The sequence below is a fragment of the Myotis yumanensis genome, unplaced genomic scaffold (assembly GCF_028538775.1).
Source record: "Myotis yumanensis isolate MYYU_CA2020_CCGP unplaced genomic scaffold, mMyoYum1.0.hap1 SCAF_10, whole genome shotgun sequence".
Lineage (NCBI taxonomy): Eukaryota > Metazoa > Chordata > Mammalia > Chiroptera > Vespertilionidae > Myotis > Myotis yumanensis.
Window position 1 is genome coordinate 10,566,007 of NW_027223761.1, and position 23,867 is coordinate 10,589,873.

The following is a 23,867-nucleotide window of genomic DNA, read 5'->3' on the forward strand; positions in this document are numbered from 1 at the left end:
TTTCTAATCGCAGCTCTCCCTGTCTCCTGCGAAAGCAGCCCACCATTGTTTTGAAAAGTTGCTCAATTGTTACTGGTTGGAGAATACTTTGATAATGCCAAGCATCATTAAATTATTAATAAGAAGGCCCTGAGGGGGGGCGGGAGTTGGTTTTGCCTTTCTGCCTGCCTGCCTGCATCCCTTCCCCCCAATCACCCACACACACACGTCCTTATTTAGCTCACAGTTGACCCAAAGCATTAGAACTAAAAGGTCAGACCCACCGATCTTAGCCGCTGAGAAACATCTAAATTGCCTTCCCTGACTCTGGCCCTGACACTTCGGTCTGAGCCTGCAGATAACAGAAGGGGGCGGGGGGGGGGGGGGGGCGGAGGCGGGTCTTATCTAGACGGGAGCAGGAGAAATAGCTGGGAACAAATCATCACAGTGAGAACAGGAACTGGGGGAGATAGATGGGTCCGCTTTCAACAGGCGGTAGCTTCGCCTTCCTCTTGCTTGGAAGTGGTCCCTGCGATGGAATTATGTCCCAGGCATGATGTTGCGTATGATCCTGTCCTTTCCAGACAGGGAAAATGAGGTCTGAAACGACAGTGTACATCTCTGATCACTAAGCGGCGTGCAGTTTTGTGGGTTTCAGAGCTCCCAGACCCCCCAAAATGATAAAAGAGACTTAGGAAGTAAGTGGGGGAAATGTAGGCAAGAATGACTTGGAGTGACCTTCAGAAGTCAGTTCCCCAGGTTCAAAATGTTGGCATCATGTCGATGTTTTTCTCTATTCACTCCCACCCCAGCCTGCCCTTCTTTCCCAAGGTCAGGAATTTCGATCTTGGCCACGTCTGCTGCTTATCAGTGTGTTTGCACTCTCGGGAGACTTGTTCTGCGTGGCTTCCGCCGCCCACAGCCCCTCCCTCACTCCTCCTGGCGTGGGGAATGGAAGGTTGCCAGTCTCCTTTGGTTCTCCATGGAAGCTTTGGCAGGCCCTTGACAGTGCACAGTCCCCTTCTGGAGGGAAGACCATGATGACAAGTCACGAAGGCTTCCCCCTTCATGTCATCTTCTGCATCTTTGGGAAGCCATTCCTGGTATCACCAAGGGCCACTGTGTCTCAGTCTAACCATGCATGCCTCTCGTTTTTGTTAGACACACGCAGAGCCTGATAAGAAGCAATAAGAAAGAGAGGCAGGCTAAAACAGTGGGGCCAGGAAGTCGCTGTCTTTGAAGAAGCACGAGGAATTTGGAGAGAAAACAAAAAGGAGGTCTCCGGGGTTGGGGCTGCAGTTCAAGAAGTGGATTCATCTTTTATTAGTAATGGTTTCCAGATTTTGAGCACTTACAGTGTGGCAGGCACTGCGCTCAGCCCTTCTGCACGTCGCCGGGGATGTAGGTGGTGGGATGCCCGTGTCTCGGGTGGGGAAGCTGAGAAACAGGACGGTTACGTGAGCCAGCCCCGGACACGCAGGGTTTTGAGAGGCACCTTTCCCAGGCTGGGGTGAGTGGAAGATAAGCAGCATGAACTTCTTTACCAAACCCCAACTTAAGCAAAGGTAGTAAATTTACACACACTCAAAGCAAAATTGAAACATCAATTGCGTGGAGGGACCTGGAGAGGATTATGCTAAGCGAAATAAGCCAGTCAGAGGAAGACAAGTATCACATGATCTCACTCATGTGTGGAATCTAATGAACAAAATAAACTGATGAGCAAAATAGAACCAAAGGCATGGAAGCATGGAACAGATTGTGGAATCTCAAAGGGAAGGCAGGGGTGGGTGGGAGGGTGGGAAGAGATCAGCCAAAGAACTTGTGTGCATATATGCATCACCTATGGACACAATGGGTGGTGGAGGGAGGGGCAGGTGAAAAGGGATCAATGGGGGGAAAAGGGGCGACATATGTAATCCTTTCAACAATAAAGATTTAATTTAAAAAAAAAATACTTGCTTTGGAAATATAGAAATACATGTCTTGATTGTCTTGTTTAATCTCCTCTTAAATTAATGGAAAGCACATTGACCATAACACAAGGAGGACTGTTGCACATGCTATCCAGCTCTTCCGGGTGAGAGGGGACAGTAAGTGAGAAGTGGAGTATTAATCTAGTTAGACTAAAGGAAAAAACCGACTCCTGACATCTGCCACCCAGGAGTCACGATTTCAGTGCTTCCTAAAACATGGATGACATCCCTACCTGTCAGTGTTGTTTATCCCCGGGACCCCACCTAGTCCCTGAGAATTAAATTTTTGGGATGATGGCCCAAAGTCCATGCCTTCACCAGCTCCAAAGGCATTTCTGTCACACACCTCAGGTTGCATTTCCTTTAGACCCCACTCCATGCCTGGTCGCCTCTTGTCGATATTGTCCATCTTTTTGTCGCTCTGCTGCTTTCTGAATGACTCCTCCTCAGCTGTCCTTCAGCTTGTTGACAGGCATCCTTCAGAGATCCCGGGGGTTTGATTCCAGACCACAGCAGTCACGTGAGTCATCATCCTTTTCCTGGTGAAGGGTCTTGCCCTCCGTTTGTATAAGCACAGCATCTGCGAAGCGCAGTAAAGCAAAAAGCACAATAAAATGAGGTGTGCCTGTATTCTCTTCTCATCTGTTTCTGGTCTGCTGTTGAACGGGCCCATTGAGTTTTTAATTTTAGTTGCAGTATTATTCACTTCTGGACATTCTGTTTGCTTCTTTTTTTCAAATTTATTTGCTCGTTTTGTTTAATAGCTAAGTGTTTTCCTGAAGAGGGATGTATTCAACCTTTTATTTCTCTAAACATTGTAAACATGTTTATGATTTGGTCTGATAAGTTTAATATATGAAATCTTCGAATGTCTGATGTCTGTTGTTTCTACTGGTCTACTCATGATGCTTTTGTTCTTCAAGTACTTGGCATTTGGGGCTGTATACCACTGATTGTCTTTGAAAAATTATTTGTGGGGATTCATTGAGGGGTATGACAAAGGTGTCTTTCTCCACAGAGATTTAGTTTGGCTTTTGGGAGTATTACAGTTCAGTATCATCCCAAACCAAATTTATGTAGGTCCATAGATGGTCTTAGTAATGCAAACTTAGGAATACAGTCCATGAGAGGGCCACCTGTACTGACAAATGCCTCCACGTATTCCTCGTTGCACCTGTTGCACGGGTAACCCTTCCTGCAGTCCCCTGGGCAGTGGGGAGGAGGTTTACCTCTGGTTCGTCCTTACCCTGAGAGTTAGCTCTTTGGAGTCCTGGCATAAACGAAGGGGGTCTCCTTTAAACTCCTCACTTTGGGCAAGCCCTGGATCTTGACCTCAGTTTTTGGCAAAACTGAAATCCAAGTTGGTCCAGATCAGCATTGCTCTTGGGACAAAAGTTATCTCAGTTTTCCAGATGCTTACCCTTTACTTTTTATCACCTCCTCAATGATAGTGAAATTTTAAAAAACATTTTACTCCAGCATTGCAACCCCCGCCCCCCCCCCCCCCCCGTGGGAAAGTTGGGATGAATAGACACACACCCCTGCTCCCATATTACCAGAATGGAAGTCTCTCTCTACACTAGAGTTGAGAACCATGCCTCTGTCCACGGTAGCCCACGTTAACAGAGGGTAGAGCAACAGCTGTCCATCTGGCTTATTATTGGGTGGAACACTCTGCTTACCTTTACCCAGATGTTTCACTTTTGTTCTCCCTAACGTGGCTCTGGGTATCTCCAATGAGATGGCTCAAGTCTCAAAGCAGCAGTTCCTTTCATGCAATAAAAAGATCAAGCAGTGCTTTCAGAAGGAGGCCAAGGGCATGGTGTCAAGTTGAGAATCCTTAGATGCCGGGAATTCGGGAGTAGGAACCACAGTGTCCAGGCCACCTTGGACTGATCTTCCCTCCCACGATCACTGTGTGCCGCCAGACAGTGAATGCCCTTCGATTAGGGCAGGGGCACTGGGTGGCTTGTGTAATGTGCGCTGAAAAAGCACTCCAGTTCCCCCCACTGAACACTGGGGCTCTGTCCTATCCCGGGCTCTGTCACTCACCTTTCATTCTTCCCTCAAGAGGATTAATTGGGCTCTTGAGGTGGGATTGCCAGTGGTTCCCAAGGAGGCCTCTTTTGGGCACATCATTCCTTGCCCTTCCCTTCACTCTGTTTCTGAATGTCGCTCTCGAGAACACACACTCCTCTCCACCTGCACGGCCTGATTTATCAGCCAGGTCCGCAGAGAAGAAACAAGATAAAAGCCTCTGGCTGTAAAGCGATAATGCATTATGCTCTGTGGGTTTTGTGTCTAGACAGAGCTAAGAGACGCCTTTGTGGTCCTGGCAGTACCTTGAGGTTGCTGTATATCGCCTCTTTGTAGAAGAAAGATGGACTTGACAATTTTATGTATCAGACAGAGGCCGCGTCTGGCAGAGAAAGCTCCAGCCAGGATGTCAGGAGATGACACTGTCAACCTCAGCCCTGCCGGTCCTTCCCCAATGAGAGAAAGCCAGTCCTTCCCTGGTGGCCTGCAAGGTTCCCATCTTGACCTTGGGCAGGTGACTCACACCTCTGCCTGAGTTCCCCATCTATAAAAAGGAGATGATGGGAGTCCCTCGGGTCTGGTGTTGTTATAAAGATAAATCATGTCCATTGCTTAGAATATAATGCTTAGCATCCGCTCTCATGATTGTTATGCCAGCCCAGAGGGACAGGGGCAACATGCAGGTATTGTCAACCCCTGGGAAACTGTCCCCTCTGCCAATGAGGCAAGGAGCGAAGGGCTCCTATTTTGAAAGGGGTAATTGATGGTGGTAGCTGGCCAATCTGAGAGAGCCAGTTCACTCCCAAGGATCCTTTCCACTCAGTACATCCTTGCCAAAACTGATAGCACGAGTGGCCCAGGGTTATCATGTTCATTGGCAAGAGACAGGTGAGTTACTGAGCCAAGAGACACTCAAATTAGGAGTTCACAGAATCAGGAAGTCTGGAAGATGCAGAGAGAAGGCGAGAGAGCACCACCAGTGAGATGGATAGGGTCTGAGTCTCATTCTGGACCAACCCCTGGCCATCACTGGCTGTTGGACTTGAGACGGCCCATTCCTGTGTTTCACCATGGCCAAGTGAGCTCATTCCCTGCAAATCCACACCTCTACATACAGCCAGGAGGTTGTGTTTAAAACGAATTCCCTTTGTAGGTTACCTGGCTATGTGCATTGTCAGAAGTCATCGAATTGAAATTACACCATTTTTAAAAAATGGGTTTTCTTTCCCCTTAAGTTCCTTAAGTTTGTAGTGGAGCTAGCATAGGTGGGCAGGTGGTTGTCATGGCCTGAAGGGGATTGTTTTGAGGTTCCCACCTGGGAGGAGCTATACCTGTTGTATGTCTCTGCAGAAGTGCGTGACCTGTCCCCAACGCCTGCCAACCCTGACCCCTTCTTAGCATCTTCTCTGCCTCTCTCTGACTTCTTATTACCTTTGCTTTTTCCCAGATTCAATTTTCTTTTTTACTCTTTTAATTTACATTTGTTTTTTCCTTCTTAGGATCAGAAATGATATATGCATGCTATGAAAAAAATTAAACCGCTCAGAAGTGTTTACGTAAAATGTGAAAGTCTTTCCCCGTCCTCACCTCCAATCCCATTTCCCACAAGTAACCGCCTTGCGTGGTTTGGTGGGAATGCAACCACTTTTGTAACGTATGCAAATGGACAGATGAAGTAGACATATACATGCACACATGCAAGGTCTTGCTGTATTATAGCCATGGAATTGTTCTCATGGTCCTGCCTTTGTTTTTATCCCTAAGAGACCATGAGTATCTTTTCATGACACCATATACAGAGCTTCCACCCCACTCTTTTCCAATGGCTACCACCACATGTAACACCTTGTTTAGTTATATTTAACCCCTCTTCCTCCTGTATTTCTAACCTCAGTGAAGATGGCTGTATAAAGCTCAGCTAAGAGAGACCCGTTGTGGAATGGACCCCCAGTAGAATTCTGTCTCATTTCTTCTCAGTCACTGTCTTGCATTCTGGGTGTTGTTTGGGGTCGGGTGGAGGCGGCTGGAAGATGTTGGGGAGAAACGGTCTCCCGAGCCATGTGTCTGTGTGACCAGAGGACATCCTTTTGAACAAAGGGTGATTTATAAGATCACTGAAGACAAACCTCTCTCCGCTGAAGGCAGGCCAAGATAAGGTTAGATTGAATTTCAGGAGATGAAAGCGAGGCTTTAAGTCACCGCAAGGCCTTGTGTTTCTCTCGTGCTTTTTGAAATGCGTTCGCAGTCTTTACCCCGCTTGGTCCCTCTAGAACCCTGAGTGCAGAGGTCGGTGGAATCATCCAGGTGAGACCGAGGGTAACAGAAGCAGGGATCAGAGCTGGGATTCATCCCCTTTTCCCTATTCCGGGTCCACTGAGAAGTGCCAGGCCAGGAAGAGATGTAACCACAGACCAGACACCCCGGATCCTGTTAGCACTTGCTACCTGAAAAACCCAGGTACCCTCTGTCGTTGAGGTTTGGGGGAGGACTACCTACCTTCCAGGCTTCTTGTTTAAAAAACAGCCTATACAAAGAGAAGGAAACAACTTTTTAACCTAAGAGCTAGCTGAAAATACTGCATTCCTTTTTTATATATATTTTTAATGGATTTCAGAGAGGAAGAGAGAGAAACATGAATAGGCTGCCCCCTGCATGCCCCCTCCTGGTGATTGAGCCTGCAACCTGGGCATGTGCCCTGTCTGGGAATTGAACCCGAGACCTCTTGGTCCATGGGACAACGCTCAATCTACTGAGCCACCACAGCCGGGCAAGATACTGTATTCTTGAAATAAAAACAGGATGACCTTTTTAAGGAGCAAACAGGAAAGAACTCAGAAATTTAAAATATGGAAAGGCTGAAGCATACCTATGAGGCTATGTCCCAGAAAAGTACAAAAACACAAAGAAATACAAAACAAGGTCGAAAAGATAAAAATAAATCAAGGATGTGGTTAGATTTACAACCAAATACTAGGAATTCTAGAGATAAGCGAGAACATGGGGAAATTAAAGGAAATTCCCCCTGAACCAAGGACGGCGTTTTCAGATAGGAAAGGGTCCAAGGAACGCTCAGATCCACGAATGGGAATAAATCACACCAAGCCCATCAGCATGGATGTCAGAACATTGGGCAGAAAGAAGACCCTACAGGCTCCCAGAGAGAGCATTAAAATACATATGCATAGGTAAAAACAGTCTTCATACAAAAGTCAAGAATCAAAATGGCATCAGACTTCTTGCCCGAGCTGGTTGCTCAGTGGTTAGAGCATTGGCCCGCAGACTGAAGGGTCTCAGGTTTGATTCTGGTCAAGGGCACGTACCTCAGTTGCAGGCTCCATCCCTGATGCCAGTCTGGGCGTGTGCGAGAGGCAGCAATCAATGTGTCTCTCTCACATCAATGTTTCTCTCTCTCCCTCCTCCCTTCCACTCTCTAAAAACAAATGGGAAAAAAATATCCTTGGGTGAGGATTAACAACAACAACAACAAATGGCATCAGACTTCTTTATAACTCTGGACATGCGTCAGCTGTCCTGAAGTGAGTAATTTCAAATTCTGCACCACAGAAGTGAGAGAAAATAATAACATGACGTGACTTTCATACAACCCTTTCAGGAAATTACTAATGAGGATGCTCTACCCAAAGTAAAGGAGTAAAATCAAGAAAAGAAGAAGACACGGGGTATCCAGCATAAGTGAGTGAAAGGGGACCTCCAGGCACTGATACAATACTTAATGGATTTGAATGAGTTGAGGGGATTTACAAAGCTGGGGAAGGCTCTGTTTGGATTAGTGAGAATTACATATAATACTAAACAAATACAGATATGATACTAAACAAATACAGATATAATACTAAACAAATGGAGGGGGGAGGGCTATGGTAACTCCAGGGAAAACAAGTTTTGCCAGGAAGAAAAGTGTTAAAAACCATAACACGTTCCACGCTGTGTCAGGGAATAACATTTTCACGATCAAGGTAACAAAAACACTGGTTATCTAAAATTACTGTCCAACCAGGGGGCTTGCAAATGGGCCCGAGAGTGGGCCTGCGTGGGGTGGCTGCTGGGATGGTGATAAACCCGAGCTAAGTCCTCGCCTTCCAGATTGGAAAGTCGGTAGCTAATTCCTGAAACTGAAAATCGAGACATAGCACGGTAAGCGTGTTACTTGGAGATAGGGAGGGAAACGTAGAAAAGACGCAACCTAAATAGCAGGAAGCGATTGCTCCTGGCGCGGAGGAGGGTCAAAGAACGCCGTTTCTTTTATCGCGCATTCCACAACTGTTTGCCTCTTTAAACTGTGTGCACATGTTCCTTTGATAAAAAATAAAAATGAATTTAAAGAATGCAGGGGAGGAACAATTGGCCGGTAAGAGCATTTGCACTTTCAAAGCCAGCTGTCAGAGAAAAACCTCTTTCAAGCATTCCCGGGCGCGGGCCCCTCTGGACCCCCGGGTGTGCAGGTCTTGGGTGCACGGTAATGATGGAAGCAGAGATGCAGGGCTGACATCTCAGAAGCCCGTGACCTACGTTTTTCTCTGCAGGATGAGTGGTTTATTGAAAAATCCAATTCTGAGCATTTTGGCTTACCACAAACCAGAAGCGGTGGCCGAGGTGGCCTCTGAGTGGGACTGGGTCACACACCGCCCCACAAGGCCCCTTTGTGGAGTAGCTTGTCATTCTGCCCGGGTTTTCAAAGCAGAACCACATGGCAGATATCTGGGAGCAGCAAAGGGTGTCTTCTCTTTGCTCCCACACGCCCAGGCAGCCTGGACCAGGCAGGCACCTTCCTGTTTAAGCTCTAAACGCAGATCCCATTACCCGATGCCACTCCCGGCAGCCTCTGGGGTGAGCGGCAGACACTCCTTTTCTGAGATGGGATCTGGCCCCGTGCACCCAGGCATGCAGCCCGTTCAGCCAGGGCCGCCGAGGCCACAGGCACGTGCTCATTGGTGTAGTGCAGTGGGTCGGCAAACTGCGGCCCGCAAGCCACATGCGGCTCTTTGGCCCCTTGAGTGTGGCTCTTCCACAAAATACCACATGCAGGCGCGCATACGTCGTACGGGGAACGTTGTGGAGTGAAAGAAGATGTAGTGTCGAGGATTGAGAAAGGTATGTTGAGATGGTTTGGACATGTAGAGAGGATGAATGAAAGGAGATAGACGAAACAAGTATACAAGACGAGTGTAGATGGGAGAGTTGGAAGGGGTCGACCTCAGCGAACGTACCTCAATCAGATTGTGGATGTTTTTAGCAAAGGCCAGCTTAGGAGTACCCTAATTAAGTTAATAACAATGTACCTACCTATATAGTTTAAGTTTAAAAAATTTGGCTCTCAAAAGAAATTTCAGTCGTTGTACTGTTGATATTTGGCTCTGTTGACTAATGAGTTTGCCGGCCATTGGTGTAGTGGTTCAGAGCATGCACTTTGGAGCCAACCCAAACGGGGTTCAGATCTTGATCTGGGAACAGACCCCTGACTCAGAGTGAGGGCATCCGCTTCCCTGAGCCTCCACTTTGTCTTCTGTAAGATGGGGATCGCAGTGGTACCTGGCATAGAATGAAGTAATGCATAAGACGTGCTTGCAGAAGAGCACCGATCACGTATCAGCTATTAACTCGACGTTGTGACACCTGTGTCATGATGGGAGGGTCGCTGACTCTGAGCCTCCGTTTCCTCCCTTGCACAGAGGGGTAACGCTGCATCTCCCGAGATGCTTGTGAGCATTCGGTGAGCCAATGTATACACCTTAGCCCGATGCGTGGTAACTAGCGAGAGCTTGATTCCCAAAGGTAGAAATTACTTCCCTTCCTTTCCACTTCCTCAGCCGCTGTCCTCATTCAGGCCTACCTTTCTCTTGCCTGGCCACCAAAATCCCTTCTCTGGCCACCCCAAGGCTCTCCCACCCCCATCCGGAAGGCATCTTCCATGCACGCCACCATCGCAGCCACCCCTCACCACTGGCCATAGCCACCATCGCAGCCACCCCTCACCACTGCCCATAGCCACCGTCACAGCCACCCCTCACCACTGCCCATAGCCACCGTCACAGCCACCCCTCACCACTGCCCATAGCCACCGTCACAGCCACCCCTCACCACTGCCCATAGCATCATGCAGGGTCCAAGCAATCCCGGCAGTGGCCATTCGGGTGATTCCCCCAGCCCACTGTTTTGGCCTCTCCAGTCCCACCGTCTTGTGCCTTTAGAACATTTAAGTCGCTTTTCACTGTTTAGGCTCAGAACATGGGAAGAACAGCTGGATGGGAAGTGAACATTTTAAAGAGGAAAGAAGGGGCTGATAATTGTGAAAGCCAGACTAAAGGGCAGCAAAGCGGCCCCAGGAGACACTAGACCAATCCCAGGGAGACTTCCTCATGGCCAGATCTTGGTCACTGTTCCCAAGGAGAAATGAATTCTAAATTCCTCTGGGGCTCCCCTCCCTCCGTCACCCAGGACGCTGGACCAGGCCAGGGCGTGTGGGTTTGGCAGGAAGGACTGAGAGCCAGAGAATCACTGCTGTTATTTCCCCAGATGTGGGCAAAACTCACGCTCCTGGGTCCATATCTACTTGTGTTTAGGATGGGCGAGTGAAAAGGGGGTCGTCACCCTGGCCACTGCTGGTCAGTCAGACGTCACCTGAATCAAGGATGTACCTATGCCATAATCAGCCCATCCCCACCTCTGGCCAAAATGTCCATCAAAAAAAAAAAAGTATATGGCCCCCAGAACGCTGGCCTGGTGATTAAATCCTGGCAGATTGCTGCTCTCCCACAGCTGCCTGGTGCTGGCTGTTTCTAAGCTCTGGCAGGAAGAGGACACATCTGGCATCGCTGAGTTATTTCAGATATTTGGCACAAGCCAAAGGACAGTAGACATGGCAGGAAAATGTGTTCTTACCCTCCTCGAAGATACTAGGGCAGTGGTTGGCAAACCGCGGCTCGCGAGCCACATGCGGCTCTTTGGCCCCTTCAGTGTGACTCTTCCACAAAATACTGACTTCTGCGCACGGGCCACGATGTTTCAATCGCACTGTACGTGCGCGCCCGAACCTGGTATTTTGTGGAAGAGCCACACTGAAGGGGCCAAAGAGCCACATGTGGCTCGAGAGCCACGGTTTGACGACCACGGTACTAGGGAATGGGGTGAAGTTTGTTCCTTTTCCTCCTCCCCACTTGATTATAAAATGACCGGGGGAGGGAGGTGGAGTGTGCTTCACATCCCATCTGTCGGACACGGTGTCGGTGTCTGGTAATTCCTTGGACTTGGAAATGGGGCTGCCGCTTAACCGTATCACATGCTTAATGAAGTGAGGCCCGCCTCATCGGTATTCATTGTGGCACTGACATTACACACGCTAATCCCAAAACAATAAGCTCTACAGAGACGCTTTCTTTCTCGGTCCCAAGAGAATGGAGCAGCCCGCAATCCCCCCGTTTGGTCCCCGGCCTGAACCTGGAGGGATGCCAGCGTGCTGGGGTTTACCCTGGGGAACTCGTCTCCCCTGCAAGCTCTCCATCAGGTCTGCCTGCCAGTACCCGCCGTCCTAATCCGTTAAACGCTTCTCGCTAACAATGCACAGGGGGCCCGTTAGCTCCACAGACAGCCGTGTTCTGCTAAGGCCATGCAAATAGAGCCGCTTCTGCCTGCTTTTATTTAGGGAGGCATCGATAATTCCCCCAGGCTGGCGTGGCTTTACCCAAATCCCTCACACAACGCACGAGGCCCTTGGCCGGTGTTAACCTCAGAAGCAGTCACATTGTCGCCCTTTCCACTCGCCAGTCCTAACACCGCCCCTCCTCTGGGGCCGGGCTCTCTCACCGTGCACCTGCGAAGGTTTCAAGTGACTGGTTCTCCCTCTGCTTCTCCACTTACGTGGGACCAGACCCTTTAACTTTATCATTTTACGGGAACCGGAGTCTTGAGTCCCGCTGGAGTATGTGTGAAGAGAATGGCATTGAGCCCTGTCGGTCCCTGGTCCCTTCAGGGTTCAGGGAAATTAAGACATCGGGGCTTGTTTTCATGAATGGACTGGAAGGAGCATTTTCTTCAAAGCTGAGCACTTTGCGGGAGGGAGTCAAGCCTTTTGTCGGAAAAGAAATTTCTTTCCAAGGAACTCTGGGTTTTCTCCTAACGACTGCTTTTGTTCTGCTGGCTCATTCCCAGGGGAGTGACTTTTTGTTTGTTTGTATCCAAATAAAAGAAGATAACATGTTCAGGATTCTAAAAAGGCATGTGTGATAGAGTGATAGCCTTTTCATGAACAAATCTCTATCAGGCACCCCTGTGCGCTGGGCTAAGTGCTGGATAAAAGGGCAGCTCGGTTAGTCGTTAGGTGCAGGGACCCAGGAGCCCGGGGCCTGGGTGCACATCCTGCCTTCAGTCCTTCGTTGCTGCGTGAGGGTGCGCCGGGCACGCGGCCTTCCTGGCGGTGGTTTCCCCTCAGGCAAAGGGGGATGCCGACCGGACCTCACTGGAAAGTCCTTAGATTGGCTCCTGGCGCTCAGGAAGTACTGGCGAGTGCCAGCTGCCACCTTTGCTGCCGCCGCCACTGCTGCTGGTATTGTTATCATTCCTATTATTTGATGCTGGGAACAAGACTGTCCACAAACACAAAACCTGCCGTGGCCCCTGTGCTTTTGGGGCACAGTTTCCTGGGGAGGTAGATGCTACATGGAAGAGTGTAGTGACTGTAATGGATAAACAGACACAGTGTAATTAGCATGCGCTGAGATGCAGGAGAGAGAACGGGTCCCAGGCAAACACAGGAATTGTTGATTGGTGATCGAAGGAAGGGGAGGCCTTAACTCATGACAAAATAATTACATGAGAAAATAGCCCCCCAACATCGCCCATCATAGTAACCACCACTAGCATGTCACTGCAGAGCAGGAAAGTGACGTGTCCTGGGTGCTGTGCGGTGTTTGGGTCCTGAAAATGGGTCCTGGTAGAGACAGTTGGTGTGGAAGTGGAATGGGGTGATCATGGAAGCCACATGCTGTCCTTCTCTGGAGATGCAGTTCTCGAAGAATAAAATGCTAAGCCCACAGCCAGAAGGTAGCCAGGCCATTGGCGGCCTCTCTATCCATCACCAGTCTTTTCTTCGTTGCTATATTGTAGGAAAATAGAGATGTGACTACAGGGGTGTTTGTGGGACTGGCCTTTTATTATAGCTTGGTGTGCACAACCCTGCATTCAGGTTAGAATAATCACATCACCTTTTTAGCGCCCATCGAAGTCGCAGTAACCAAGTTGGCCATAATGGCTTCTGGTGGGGTTTTCGTTGTGTGGTTGTTGAATTTTGAGTGCGTCTTTTTGTACCTTTTTAAATTAACTTTCAATTAAGCTTTGAAATGACAAAGTATAAAGTTAACCAACTTGCAATTAATTTCAACAGTATTTATGCAAAAATCCGAGGCATGTGAAAGATGGGGCGCATGGAGTAATTAGTTGTGGGTTTTTTTCACGGCCATAATTGCAGTGATGAATATGTATGAGGCTGGTTAGGAAAGGAACTCACAGCAAGCAATTGTATTTAATTAAACTTTTAGCTGGCTTAGCTCGGGGAGCCTGCATTGCGTTTTAGTCTCCCCAAACAGCTCGCCCCCAGAATACAAAGGAGGCAGTCACATGCGCCTTCTTTCTCACTCTTCTTTTAACTTTGCAGACTTCTAGCTTTCCTGGATTCTGGTGTCCAGGGATCATCATTAGATGATCGTTGGATCATTGTCATTCAGGGTGTGGCCTGAATCGTACTTGAATTACCATTTCTATGCCACGCACAGGCCAACCCTAGTGCAGAGGCCAGCCCTTGTGTCATTTCAGCCCGTGTCAAAAACCCTTCATTGGGCATCCTTTTCTATCGTGCTGGGTGCAGGAAGTGGCTCCTAACAAGACTGTAATGCTAACAGCCTGGTGTAATCCAGTTCCGGGCTAGACTGTCACCGCAGGCTGGCTGCTCAGTGCACTAAGCGCAGGCCGTGCGGGGTTCTCTCATCTTCCCAGCCACCGTGGTCTGAGACCAAGGAACATGCCCAGAGTCACTTGCCGAGGAGGTGGCCGAGAGAGATCTGAGCCCAGCTCTTTCCGATCCTAAGACCTGTGGTTCTTGCCACTCACTCACTCCAGTTGGAAAAAAGAAAGGCATCTTCTTAGTCCCCACTGGAAGCTGCAAGTGGAATTTATTTAACTCCCTTGTTTATGTGAGGTTGCCTTCCTGCTCCGGATGGATGTTCCAGGGTATCCGAGCCAGTAAAGCAAGGCCCCAGCAAGAAGCCACGAGGAAGAATACAGCGGAGGCGCTGATGATGCTGGTACAGTATCAGCAACAGCTATGATTAAGCCCTCAGACCGTTCACCAACCACTCTGCTGTGTGCTTTATAATGGCATGTCTGATCTTCACAAACACCCCACGAGATGGCTGCCATTGTCCCATTCTACAGATGAGAAAAACTGAGGCCCCAGAGCTTCAGTAACTTTCGAGACTCGCAAAGCTAGTAGACGGTAGAGCCAGGATTCAAACGCAGGTCTGTCGGCCTGAGGAGCCTATGGTCTGTACTGGACATCCATCACCCGTCATCTTCTCAACCCTTTTTTGATGTCCGTGGGCAGCCACCCACCAGGTAGGAAAACAGCCTTCGGTCTTGTCCCCTGGTGGGAGGAGCCAGAGTCTGAGTATTTGGAAACCTTGGAAGACTTTCCCCAGCTGCAAATGAGGTGCTAGTTGGATGATTGTGAGGAACTTTCTAGAATCTCCAGGGCAAAGAATCATTGCAGGATCTTGTTTTCATTTAACCCAGAGCACTTTTTCTGAGGTTCCACTCCCACATACATAACCTTGCAAAGGCCCTCGACCTTTCCCCGCCCGTGGGGTCATGCTCTCTTAGCCAGTGACTTCCTTTGATTTTTGAAATGCTCTGAAGTCAGTGGTTACTGTCTGGAATAGTGTGTGATTTCTGAGGCAGGTACAGCTCCCCAGCAGGGATGGGATGGCCCCCGTGAATTCTGGTTCCAGGGCCCTTTCCCAGTTCTCATTAAGCTCAATGGCTTTATTTTTAAATAAAAATAAGAAATCCCATCCCAGACGTGCACACCAGACTGCCATTAGCAGAACCGGGAAGAACCTGCTGCCACATGAAGCAGTTTCCTCCTGCTGCGATTGAAGCGACTTGGGGCTGAATGTATTTGCAGGAAACTTGCTGAAGTGAGTGAGACAGAGGCGATTTACAGCGCGAGTCAGAGGGGAATCGGGCTCTGGGCCGCCGTCCTGGTGTCTCCGTCATAAGTGCGGCATTACAGGCGTGTCAGGTCTCAGCCAAATCGGGATGCCGTGTCGGGCACATGGTAAAGCCATGAGGAAACTGAGGCACAGAGGAAGTAAGCAGTTCGCCCAAGTTGGAGAATGAGCCAGCCAGTGGCCACACTGGCCGAGGCCCAGTCCTCCTCCCTCTGCCCCCTTGTCCCTCCCAGGGTGTCTAGTGATGCTGAGCTCCTGGGGCCTGGGCTCTTCTCCAGCTATTTTTTAAGTTTTCTTGTTGTCATTGGAGTTTCTTTGTCTGTGATTTCCGTTTTCCTCTAGTTCTTACATTTGTGAATTTTCCCCAGAGGATTGCTTCACATTCCCGTCTCCTGCCAGCCGGGCTCAGGCCATGATGCTAGCACATGCCCTGCAGGAGTCTGCGTCGAGCTGGCAGCCACAGGCGCAGGCCGCCTGTCCCCGTGCACCCCCAGCCCTAATGCACAGCCCCTGCTTTCCTCCAGGTCCCAGCTCCTTCCTCCTCCTTATTAATAAGTGACCAGCTTTCTCTGGAACTCAGGTGTATGTTTTACAAGCTCCTCTGAAGCTCAAGATCAATAATTCATTCCATTTGGATTTGCCATATTGTCATTTCTAACAAAACCTGTGCATTTAGGATGAGCTCAGGCAGCAAAACCCTGGTCCCTCTGAGGTCTCTGTGGGCGTGGAGTTCCCCGTCAGCTGGGCTCCCCCACCATTGACTGTCATCAGTGTGCAAGGCCAAAGGAACTCGCAGCTCGCCTCTGCATTGAGTGAAACCCCAGGGCCCTTTTCCCTCGGTGGCTCTGTTTCTCCTCTCGGCTTCTTGGGAAATGACTTTGACGAAGTGGGGCGGTCACAGGTGTCACGGGCCTAGCCCTGGAATTGTTTGGACCCAGTGGTGCCCACACTGAAAGGCTATTTGCACGGCATCTTCTGTCCGAAAAGACAACTGATGACAGTGGAGATGCCACAGGTGATAGTATCTCTAGCTGAAGACTCGGGGTTGAATGGTCTTCTAAACCAAGGGGAGCAGGGAGGTTTGCAGCACCTCTGATCCCCTGTCTTTGTAGACCAAAAAGGGTTCCGTGCTTGTGTACCTGCCGTCAGATGAGCTGCTGCAGAATAGCTCCCGCTTAGGTCTGCATTGAGACCACGTGGGAAGTTTGTAATCATGACTGATGATGAGATTTCCTCCTCTGAAGCCAATTTTTTAAAAAATTAGCCAAGCCGTAACCGGTTTGGCTCAGTGGACAGAGCGTCGGCCTGCGGACTGAAAGGTCCCAGGTTCGATTCCAGTCAAGGGTATGTACCTTGGTTGCGGGCACATCCCCAGTAGGGGGTGTGCAGGAGGCAGCTGATCAATGTTTCTCTCATCGATGTTTCTAACTCTCTATCCCTCTCCCTTCCTCTCTGTAAAAAAAAAAAAAAAAAAAATCAATAAAATATATTTTTTAAAAAATTAGCCAAGTCTCCCTTTCTCTCCCTCATTTGTGTGTTCAATTAGTACCATCGGACAGAGAGATACTGTGGCAAGAGGAGCTTTGCAGGGGATGGTAGCAGGGCTAGCAAACTCCCAGAAGCGATGAGGAGAATATTAATTGACGTGTCTTGTCAGTGCTCCTGCCCCATGAGATTTGGGGTCGGTGTTCACACCAGTGTCTCCTTGCTGCTCGGGGTGGGGGCATCACCAGAAGAAGCATCTGAGATATAAAAACCACAGAATTGAACTAAAGGCCCTCACTTTTTGGTCGGGAGTTATTTCTTATTTCCTCTAAATTTGCAGATGCTAAAATTGGGGAGGAAGCTCTTGGGTGAGTCCAGAAATTAAGTCCTTGTTAGAATAGGGACCACTCATTCTTGAAAGTGAGTGGTGGTAATATCGGTTATAATAGCTACTACCGTGCATGGTAAGTGTAGTAACTCCCAGAAGATCCTAAAACCGTCATTTCAGGCTCATTGTTGCTTCCTGATTCTGCAGATAGTATGGAATCCCAGATATATGGCTGAGCTTCGTGCTTGGAAGCAAGGGGGGATGGGTATAAACATGACTGAAATGGGAAATCAGTCCTTAAGAAATGTAGGGCTTTCTTTACAGGAAATTAGCTGTATCCGTAACTTCAGCCAAGGAGGGAGTAGGAAGGGCCATGATGTGGATTGGGTGAGGTGAGGTGCGGTGGAAGCTGAAGCAAAGAAAAGTTATTTCTAGTTGGAAAGCTGTGGGAGGAGCCAGGGAGAGTGTGGCTCGGTGGCCACTCGAGTTTTGAAAGCTGGCCAACATAAAGACAGCAGGTCACGTAGGGAAGGCCCTGGCCGGCCAAGACAGCAGCGTGCCAGGAAAGAAGACCTTCTGGGAAGACTTACCTGCAGAGCCCTGTGACCAGGAAGATTGCTCTCCACCGCAGCTCTTCTAAGACATGAGTTGATTTTGCTCTTCGTACTCTAGTAGCTCTGGCTCGGGGTCTCTCATGAGGTTGCAGGCATGTGGTTGGCTGGGGCTGTGGTCTCATCTGAAGGCTGGGGAGGATGTGCAGGGAGGCTCCCTCGTGTAGATGATGGCGGGATTCAGTTCCTTGTGGGCTGCTGGAAGGAGGGCCTCAGCCCCTCACAGGCTGGCTGGGGGCTTCCCTCAGTGCCCCCACATGGACTTCTCCACAGGGTAGCTCTCATCATGGCCCTCAGAGCAGGAGAGAGAGAGAGACATCAGCTGTCTCCCAAAAGCACTCCAACTGTGGACCAAACTCGCAACCTGGACATGTGCTCTGGCTGGGAATTGAACCTGTGACCTTCTGGTGCACAGGATGACACTCAGCCAACTGAGCCACATTGGCCAGGGCTAGATCCTCTCTTTAATGGTGAAACTACATCAGAAAAACCCAAGTGGGGGGACCTACTCTGAAATAACTGATCCAAAGTGTCAAGGTCCGGGAAGACAAGGAAAGACTGAGACTCTGTCACCGATGGGGGCGATCCTGGACTGGATACTAGAACAGAAAAAAGAACATGAGTGGGAAAACTGGCAAAATCCTAATAAATTCTACAAGGCAATTAATACAATTGTTTCAAGGTTAATTCTTACTTTTGACAGTCTGTGGTTAGGGAAGGTGTTTTAAAGAATGCTGCATGTGGGCTGTGTGGGAACTCTTGCACTATTTTTTCAACTCTAAACTTACCTCAAAATAAAAAGTTAAATTATTTTTGAAAAGGAGAGCCCAGCATAAAGTACGTACAGTAGTGGTATTTATTAAAATAGGCAAAATGACACTTGGTTTAGAAAAATGTATGTCTTTGTGTGGTTCATTAAGTGAAAAAAAAAATTTTAATTGCCATGTGTCTTAAAAATCCTGGATATTTGCTAATGTCTGTCTGGACTATTTCCTAAGAACAGAAACTGGTGCCCGTGGTTGCCTCTGGGGAGAGGAATGTGGTGGCTAGAAGGCGGATATGGGAAACAGACTTAGTTCTTCTGCTAATCCTTTCTTACCCTTTGAGTTTGAGTCATGCAGATGTTGCCTATTCAAAAAGTAAGTTTTAAAAAACCTCAGCAGCCAGGGGAGCTTTGAGGCTCCCGGGGTTCCCTCCCCATCCCCAGTAACTCCTGCCCCGGATAGTCACCCCGATCTCCTGGCCCCCGGCTGGCCCTCACTACATGTCAGTAAATGGTTAATGCCTAAGCAAGTGTTCTCTGCTGTTGGCCCTTCACAGGATCTTTGTATCACATCCATCCATGGGGGTCCTCTCATTACTCTTCCTCCGAGGCCAGCTTTGGCCCTCTGTCGGTGACAAAAGGCTTAGTTCTTCATCTGCTTGTGTTAACACAGCCTCATTAACGTTTACAAATTCTGGCCCGAGCTCTCTGGCCTCTTACCAGTGTCTGGGGAGCTTTTGACAGGGATACATGGATTCTGAAACGTCCCTGGGGATAGGATAGTTGGTGGTTTTTTTTCTCTTTAAAGAATCAAGCAGGTAACCTTGAATCCTCCCCTGCTCCAGGCCCTGTAGTTATTCATCTGCTATGAAACAACCAGGTTCAGTGACCACTGCCCAGGAGGCTCCAGGTGTTGGCATGGAGCCCCAGGACCTTGTCCTGGAGAACATTAAAACCTCTACCAAGCCTTCATGTCCAGGAGCACAAATATGCGACATCCACGCACCTCTCACGGCTGGATCCACAGGCAGGCAGCATTGCCCAGCCACCCAGGGAGGTGGTGCTGTCAGAGAGCAGGCGGATTTTTAATCACGAATGAATTTCTTTGTGTGTTTTTTAAAAATATATATATATTATTGATTTCAGAGAGGAAGGGAAAGGGAGAGAGAGAGAGTGAGAGAGAGAGAGAGAACATCAGTGATGAGGGAGAATCCTTCATCGGCTCCTCCTGCAAGATAGGGGATTGAGCCCACAACCCAGGCATATGCCCTGCCTGGGAATTGAACTGTGACCTCCTGGTTCAAGGGTTGATGCTCAACCACTGAGCCATCTCAGCCAGCCGGGAAGGTATTTCATATCCAAGATGAAGACCAAGTTCGCCATTTCCTGTGGGAACATTTCATTCACTCACTTCTACAAACAACAAAAAACAAAAACCAGTGGAAGCCTGGCCAGGGAGGGTGTCCTTGGTTTCTTCCTTGACTTCTTCATTTCGCCATTTCCTCTGTGGCACTTATTGTCTACTTGCCATGATTGCCACATTTTGTGTATTCAAGTAATTTCCCAAAGAGACTGTATGCTGCCTAACAGCAGCTGGTATACCTCTTAGTTCATTGCTCATTCCAGGGTCTGCTCTAGGATTCAAACTTAGACCAGTGTGGGCCAGACAGTCAGTATTTTAGGGTTTGTGAGCCCTACGGTCTCATGTCAAAACTAAGCAACTCAGCCATATTGCATGAAAGCCACGCAATATGGACCGTGCACAAATGAACAGCCACACCTGTGTTCCAGTAAAACTTTATTTATAAAAACAGGCAGAGGGCCAGACTTCACTGGCCCCTGGGCTCTAGAGCATAGGGTGCTAGAAGACAGGTGGCTCAAAACCAGGTTGAAAACAGTAAAGGGCCAGATCAAGAGCTCTCTCTAGGCCTTTGTTAGGAGGTTGGATTTTGAGTACAATGAGCAGTCATCTTATTTACCTCCTCAAAAGAGTTTCCTGGATGTCGTGCAGAAAATGGATTGGGGGTGGGGGGGGTAAGATTGGAAATTGGGAGAGCAGCTAGGAAGTGCCTGTGGTCATCTATGTAGCAAATGATGGTAACTTGTCCCAAGAATTGAAAGCAGAATTAGCAGGACCCGCCCCTGGACTTGAGTTGGCTGTGAGTGGGAAAGGGTTGGACGTGAATAGAAAAGAAAGGCAGAGACGGGCTGATGCTGGGATTTCCCATCACCCAGGGTGGCTGGGTGCCTGTGGGGTCATAATTGGTGCTTTCTCAGCCCCACGAGTGAAACTGTATTTGCAGTGACAGTGGCACGCCTGGGGGAGTCTTCTCCCCTCCCCGGTTCTTAGGGTCAGCTTTTCCCTGCAGTGCTGTTGTGTGTGAGTGTACGGCACTCACAGATTCAGGAAGCATCGCCGTTTCCTGCATCCCCCTTGAGTTAGCAGTGTTTGCGCCGCTGCTGACACTGCAGGCCCAATAAACCACTGCATTATAACTCGCCAAGCCTTATTACCGGGCCAGAAACCAACTGACCCTCGAGTTCAAAGAATGTCTGCTAAGCATTTAATTTCGCCGTTTCCACCACACACTACAGGTAAACAAGCACAGTAAGCAATGGAAATAGCATTCTGTCCAGCCCTCCTTATTCAGCAAATTCCAGGAGGCACGTGTCTCCACTTCAGCCCGTTGCCTGCAGGAACAGTCCAGAATGTCACGTGCAGGAGCGTGGGTCGGTGAGCACTGTGGGCTCGGGAAAGAGGTGCGTGGAGACCCCTGTGTCGATGGCCAGAATGAATGAGCATTGGCCCCAGTGCTTGAGCTCATTCCCGAGGTGTGCTCCCTCCCCGCCTGCGCTCTTTGGCTGTGGCGTTCTGTGTCCGCAGAAGAAATGGCAGCAGAGAACTTCGCTCCCCCTCCCTGCACTCTCCCATTGACCTTTTTTAGGCCATCACACAACCCAGCAGAGTTCTGAAAAGGCCGCCAGGGCCCCAGCTCCCAATCTCCCTCATCACTGAGTTTTGCGGGCTGTCTGAATCCCTAATTAATAATGCCCTTTTCTACCTTAAATAGCCAATTCCATCTCTTATCCTCCAGCCAGTTCTGTAACTGCCTGGGCCTGTTTCTTAGCCAGGAGGCCATTCGCCACCCACTCCCTGGCTTGTCATTGGCAACTTTCCCCCTCAGAGGGTCAGAGGCCGAGCTCCAGCTCTGAGGGCACAGCAGGTCTCCTCGGCCTCAGAGGGCGCTGGGATCGCAGGGGCCTCCTCCACACCAGTGTGCTCTCCTCGCTGTCCATTAGGGGCCCCTGGTAGCAGCTGTCTCAGTAGCACTTGTTGAAAATGCAGGGGCACCTGGCCCGTGTGGCTCAGTGGTTGAGCATTGACCATCAAGCAGGAGGTCACGGTTGGATTCCCGGTCCGGGCACATGCCCGGGTTGCGAGCTCAATCCCCAGTGTGGGGCGTGCAGGAGGCAGCTGATCAATGATTCTCTCTCATCATTGATGTCTCCATCTCTCTCTCCCTCCCCCTTCCTCTCTGAAATCAATAAAAATATTTTTTTAAAAAAGAAAATGCAGGGTCTTTCAGGGATGCTTCCTTGCCTCCTTGACCCAAGGGCAGGCATGGGGAAGGGTGGGAAGGACCAGAACCCCTTGGTCTTTTCTAATAAGGGCAACTGAGAATTCCCAGGGAGGTGTCTGCCTCCCTCTGTCTTCAGCCCCAGAGCGTGCTCATCTCGTACTCACCTCTCTCACTTGGAATTTCATTGTGTGGCGCTTGTCTCCTGCTTCTGGGTGGTCCTAGAGCCTCAGTTCCCTCTGGGCAGGGCAGGTGGGTCCCTCTCTGGTTCCCTCGGGTTCAGGCTAGGGTGGCTCTTGCTGTGGTCCGGCCAACGCTGGGCGGCCTGGCCTCGTGGATTTTCCCATCACCCTCCCTTCGGTTAATTTTAGAAACTTGAGTTGCCATGGAAATGGATCAGTGGGGATTTCATGGTTCTCTTTTGATTCAGTCATGTGTTGGTCTGCCCTTTAAATTAAACTTTTTCAATCTGCATCTAAATTGGGACAGGAGATGAGCTTGGAACAGGATCCCCAAAGGCGCCGCAGCCCCACAGGGTGGGTGTGGGGTGCGCTTGGTTTACAGTGGCCGGGGCACTCCCGTGACTGGCTGCAGGCGGCTGCAGGTAACCCAGGGGGCACGCTGGGGAGAAGCGGGCCCAGGGCCTCTCCCACGCGTGACCTTCTGCTGTTTTGGTTCCAGAATCCCCAGCACTGAGCTCAGGGCCCGATCCGTGATCGGGACTTGGTTAAGTGGATAAAACAATGTGCTCTCAGACAGTCAGACTCCAAGCACAGGCTAACCACCATGCACGCTGCTTCTTTGCGATTGGATAGACTTGTCCTCGTCCTACTTGTGTCTTTCCCATGTGCACAAACAGGCCCAGAATTGTTCGTGCCGCTTCTGCCGACCCACCACTCCCTGACAGGGATGCCGCCTTAATCAGATCTGAGCCTCACAGCGACTCTGCAAGGTGGTGTGTGTTGCCCCTACTTTGCTGATGAGGAAGCCGAGCATTAGACTTGCCCAGGGTGTCACAGGGGCTGGAGCAGAAGGAGGATCTGGGCCACACCTGGGGATGTGGTGGGATGGGATGGTCAGTGAGAGACACCGTGTACAGACGGACATTGTACAGCAGCCAGCCTGGGAGCCAAACGCTCACCCCTTAACCATGGGCCCAAAACAGCCGCGGCTGGATTAATGCCTGGCAGCTTCCCTAGTGTTCACCCCCATGTCCAGCTGAGCACCGAGCAGAGAAAGCTAACTATGCTCCCCTAACCCGTGGTCAGCAAACTGTGGCTCTTTGGCCCCTTCAGTGTGGCTCTTCCACAAAATACCACGTGTGGGTGCACACGTACAGTGCGATTGAAACTTCATGGCCCATGCGCAGAAGTCGGTATTTTGTGGAAGAGCCAGTATTTTGTGGAAGAGCCACAATCAAGGGGTCAAAGAGCTGCATGTGGCTCGCGAGCCACAGTTTGCCGACCATTGCCTTAACCCATCACATAGGCCCCGCTTAGCCTCCTCTGGCTTCCCCTGCAGGCAGCCCCAGGCAGGACACCCTGACGCCACCCTCTCCCCACTGGGAAGCTGCCCTGCTCCCTGGCCTGCCTTTGAGTCTCTACCAAACACCAGTGACGGCAGCGACTCCCTTGCGGCACAGGCTCTGAAGCAGTCACTGTTGCTTTGCTCCTCTGGTTGATATTGTTTATTCCCACATCGGGCGCAGTGAGCACGAGTGCCCGACGGAAGGAAGGTGCTTCCCGTGTGGGGTCCTGGTCAGTAGGCGTGCAGGGCTGGTCAGCCTTGGGCCGGAGGGACAGCCTGTTGCCCCTGTACCACAGGAGCCACCTCCTAAGCCACCTTGCCTCCAGCATGTTGTCCGATGGGGCAC

At 49.9% G+C, this 23,867-nt stretch overlaps 1 protein-coding gene and 1 long non-coding RNA gene across 5 annotated transcripts in view; one reads left to right on the plus strand and one right to left on the minus strand.

Moving 5' to 3' along the window:
* LDLRAD3 (low density lipoprotein receptor class A domain containing 3) overlaps window positions 1-23,867 on the plus strand; it is a 205,579-nt gene that overhangs the window by 171,607 nt on the left and 10,105 nt on the right. The gene's annotated exons all lie outside the window — the stretch shown is intronic.
* LOC139018869 (uncharacterized) lies at window positions 1,322-22,324 on the minus strand. Of its 2 annotated transcripts, none has more exons than XR_011472958.1 (3): window positions 22,162-22,324; window positions 17,633-18,252; window positions 1,322-2,535 (listed from the first exon to the last, which is right to left on the minus strand). It is a non-coding gene; the product is annotated as an uncharacterized lncRNA (long non-coding RNA). The 2 variants fall into 2 exon arrangements; XR_011472959.1 differs by lacking the exon at window positions 1,322-2,535 and adding an exon at window positions 16,454-16,971.